At 36.1% G+C, this 5,018-nt stretch overlaps 1 pseudogene; it reads left to right on the forward strand.

Annotated features, from left to right (window-relative positions):
- The first annotated feature begins 329 nt into the window (after positions 1-329).
- Positions 330-4,996, forward strand: LOC139824949 (uncharacterized; annotated as a pseudogene).
- Positions 4,997-5,018: the final 22 nt, after the last annotated feature.

Consider the following 5,018-nt stretch of genomic DNA (forward strand, 5'->3'; position numbering starts at 1 on the left):
ACACACACAAATAATAAATTAAGATTACATATGATTATATTATACATATGTACATGTACGTACATATATGTATAATATATAATATAATATATCATGTGTAATCGTACATGTACATATTATGTATAATATAATCATATGTAATCTTAATTTATTATGCCTGACACAGAGATCCAAGTTCTTAATTTAATTATTGACGTATATTTAAAATGTAATGACTTTGACCTCCGTAAAAATTGTTTCAACGCTGTAATTGTGACTTTTGAATTGTTTTATTATTTTTATGTCGTAATTTGCTCTGAAGAAGATCAAGTATGGTTAAAACGTAGTCTACGGCAATTCTGAATAAATGAATTGCTCAAATTAAGAATTTGTTATTTTTATTTGTAACACCCGATAAATGCTTGATTTCTGGTCGGTTTTATTTTTTTCTTACTAGCTGTTGCTTTCATTGAGCAGATAAATTAATTTTTTATTGTATTTTATTTTATGTACATTAATATTTCATGGGAGACGCATGGTGTTTATTATTATTTTTATTGTTGTTATAATATAGTAGAAAAAATACTTATTTATGTTTTATATATCTGATTTATTAGATGTGTTGAAAACTGCAGGCCAGGTTGCTATGCAAAAGGATAATAATAATTGTGTCAATCCAGAAATAGAAAATAATTCTTTCTTGACTAATTCCATGAGATGCACATGTCAATTGTGTCCAGCACATGCTCAGATGCAGAATAAAAACATTATATATTTTATTTTTAGTTCATCGTGTATAATGTGTTTGTATAACATTACTAATAATGGAATAAATTATTACTAATAATGATTGGTTTTTCAGAGAAATATTTTAAACAGATAATTCGCCAACAAAATTATTTTAAGACTCAATTGTGGCAAACGGTTGAGGATATACAAGACATCAAAAATACTGGATTAAATCCAGCTCCTAATAATGACGTTTAAAAACAGGAATCAGTTTTCTGTTCTTTTACGCTTCCATTGGAAACGGAACAACAATTACAAGAAGTTGAGCAGTATTTGACAAACCAGAGCCATTTTAAGGCATCGGTAATAATATTATGGTTTTACATTTTAATCTTTTAAGTATAAATATTTTATTTATTTTACTGTATTTGCAATTATATACATGTAAATATTTGTAATTATTTACTATACATCTTTGATAACACTACGGCTCAAATTGAGATATAACCTGATCGAATTAACCTGAATATCCCATGAATCACGGTCAGTTATTATTATGACCTATATATATATCGAGGTAGCAAGCTGATTACATATATATATATATATATATATATATATATATATATATATATACATATGTAGATACGTATATAAAATATACATGTAATATATCAAAATGATGACTAATCAGCTTGCTACCTGGGTATAGGTATAGGTCACAGCAGCTGATCGTGATTTATGGGATATATATAATATTAAATTTTTATATTGTTTTATAATTTTGATTTTTAATTAAATATAAAATTTTATGACTAAAAGCGCACTAAATATTATTTTAAAATTTTGTTTTATTTTTAAATAGTAATAAGTTAATGTATTATAATACTTTGGTGTATTTGTGAAAGATTTCTCTGAAATATTTAAACATATGATTTTGTTACTTTATTTTTATCAATAATGCCATTTAAAATGCAATTTACATAAGCACAAAAATTCAGTCTTTTGTTAGTTCTACAAACAATCGAAACTTTAAAACTTCTTCTAAATTAAAAATTTTTACATATATAAAAGTTTGTGAAGTATGTATTATATAAAACTCAAATATCAAGAGACATGGTAGTGTCTCGCGCCAAGTACACGCGGAGCGAGACCGACCATGACTCTTTTACGCGACGCGACGGGTTGCGAGTACCCGAGATGTTAAGATCTCGATAACGAGTGAACGGATCAAGTTCTAAGTAGGCTTGATCGATAGCTTGGGGTCCAATTAGGGGGGGGTTTCTCTCATAATATTCCGCTACGTGCCCTACGAGCGGAGATATTGCGAACGCAAAGTCCAAATGTGAAAATTTTTTATTAAGATACGTCGTCGTCGTCTACGTCGACCGCTCTCATCTCAATATTATTATGATTATCAGAGAAACGTCACTTGTCACTTTTTCGACGCTGGCGGCGCAGGTATCGCCAGTTTCGATATCGCGCGCGTATTTCGAAATTAGGTCGATAGACTTATCGGTCAGGAGGAAGATTTCTATTTAGGTAAATTAGGTAATATATAATATATATTGAGTCAACGGAAAAGAAGGTTCTCTACGCTTGGCAGAAAGTGCCGCTGGGGAATTTTTAAGTCGATTCTTATGAATCAAGCTTGAATTCGATGTCTAGGTATCCCAGGTTGCCGATGACGAGGTCCAGATAGTGCGCTTCATAGTTTTCGGTGTCCAGGTGTAATAATACGTTGAATTCGATGTCTACGTGTCCCAGGTTGCCGATGACGAGGTCCACATAGTGCGCTCCGTAGTTTTCGGTGTCTACGTGTATTAATACCTTGAATTCGATGTCCACATGTCCCAGGTTGCCGATGACGAGATCCAGATAGTGCGCTTCATAGTTTTCGGTGTCCAGGTGTAATAATACGTTGAATTCGATGTCTACGTGTCCCAGGTTGCCGATGACGAGGTCCACATAGTGCGCTCCGTAGTTTTCGGTGTCTACATGCCTATTAATCGTACGTTGAATTCGATGTCTAGGTGTCCCAGGGTTGCCGATAACGAGGTCCACATAGTGCGCTTCCCGTAGTTTTTGGTGTCTACGTGTATTAATACCTTGAATTTGATGTCCACGGTGTCCCAGGTTGCTGATGACGGGATCCAGATAGTGCGCTTCATAAGTTTTCGGTGTCCAGGTGTAATCGTACGTTGAATTCGATGTCTAGGTGTCCCAGGTTGGCGATGACAAGGTCCACATAGTTCGCTTCGTAGTTTTCGGTGTCCAGGTATAATCGTACGTTGAATTCGATGTCTAGGTGTCCCAGGTTGCCGATGACGAGGTCCACATAGTGCGCTCCGTAGTTTTTGGTGTCTACGTGTATTAATACCTTGAATTTGATGTCCACGTATCCCAGGTTGCTGATGACGGGATCCAGATAGTGCGCTTCATAGTTTTCGGTGTCCAGGTGTAATCGTACGTTGAATTCGATGTCTAGGTGTCCCAGGTTGGCGATGACAAGGTCCACATAGTTCGCTTCGTAGTTTTCGGTGTCCAGGTGTAATAATACGTTGAATGCAATGTCTAGGTGTTCCAGGTTGCCGATGACAATGTCTAGATAGTGAGCTCCGTAGTTTTCGGTGTCTACGTGTATTAATACCTTGAATTCGATGTCTAGGTGTCCCAGGTTGCCGATGACGAGATCCACATAGTGCGCTCCGTAGTTGTCGGTGTCTACGTGTATTAATATCTTGAAATTGATGTCTTGGTGTCTCAGGTTGCTGTTGACGAGGTCCAGATAGCGCACTCCGTAGTTTTCGGTGTCTAGATGTAATAATACCTCGAATTCGATGTCTACGTGTCCCAGGTTGCCGATGACAAGGTCCACATAGTGCGCTTTGTAGTTTTTGGTGTCTAGGTGTATTAATAACTTTAAATCTAAATGTAGGACACGTAGATATCGAATTCGAGGTATTAATACACGTAGACACCAAAAACTACGGAGCGCACTATGTGGACCTCGTCATCGGAAACGTGGGACACCTAGACATCGAATTCAACGTATTATTATACCTGGACACCGAAAACTATAGAGCGCACTATCTGGAACCCGACATCAGCAACCTGGAACACGTGGACATCGAATTCAAGGTATTAATACACCTGAATACCGAAAACTATGAAGCGCACTATGTGAACCTCGTCATCGGCAACCTGGGACACCTAGACATCGAATTCAAGCTTGATTCATAAGAATCGACTTAAAAATTCCCTAGCGGCAGAATCAAGAGACACGGTAGTGTCTCGCGCCAAGCACACGCGGAGCGAGACCGACCGTGACTCTTTTACGCGACGCGACGGGTTGCGAGTACCCGAGATGTTGAGATCTCAATAACGAGTGAACGGATGAAGTTCTAAGTAGGCTTGATCGATAGCTTGAGGTCCAATTAGGGAGGGGGGGTTTCTTATAATATCCCGCTCCGTGCCCTACGAGCGGAGATATTGCGACGCAAAGTCCAAATGTGAAAATTTTTTATTAAGATACATCTTCTTCTATCTACTTCTAACGCCGACGTCTTATATGACACTACAAAAAGGCGTGATATCCGTACAAAATTACCTTTTTCAAAAAAAAAGGTAAAAAAATGCGCCAAGTACACGCATAGTAGTATATATGTATTATGTTGTTACCTCGAAAAAAACAAAGTGGTAGTATTATACCTCGAAATAACACCCTGTACATATTGTTTATACAATGCGTAATACTACAAAAAAGCGTGATATCTGTACAAATTACCTTTTTTAAAAAAAAGGTAAAGAAAGGCGCCAAGTACACGCATAGTAGTGTATATGTTGTTACCTCGAAAAAAAAACAGTGGTAGTATTATACCTTAAAAAAATCTAAGTAACAAGTGGTAGACGAAATCTTTGTATCTTGAAAAATCTCGAAAAAAACCTAAACACGTAGTATCTTCACCTCAAAAAAAAAAAAACAAAGTAGTAGTATTATACCTCGAAAAAACCTAAGTAACAAGTGGTGGACGTAATCTTTGTATCTCCAAAAATCTCGAAAAAACCTAAGCAGTATTATTTTTATTTCCATTGAATTAACACAAATGTATTGAAGGTTACACAAGCATCTCGTACTGGTGGCAAACATTCCTACGAATTTATGAAACGAAACTTGAGCCAACGCCTAAGTAATAAGTTGGCAGAAGGATACAGTTGGTTGGGAAAGAAAAAAAAACAAAAGTTTCATGAACTAAAATTGGCGAATATGTTAATTGGTAAGCGATGAGTATTGTTTGAATAATTAATTT

The sequence above is a fragment of the Temnothorax longispinosus genome, unplaced genomic scaffold, assembly GCF_030848805.1.
Source record: "Temnothorax longispinosus isolate EJ_2023e unplaced genomic scaffold, Tlon_JGU_v1 HiC_scaffold_704, whole genome shotgun sequence".
NCBI classification, from domain to species: Eukaryota; Metazoa; Arthropoda; class Insecta; order Hymenoptera; family Formicidae; genus Temnothorax; species Temnothorax longispinosus.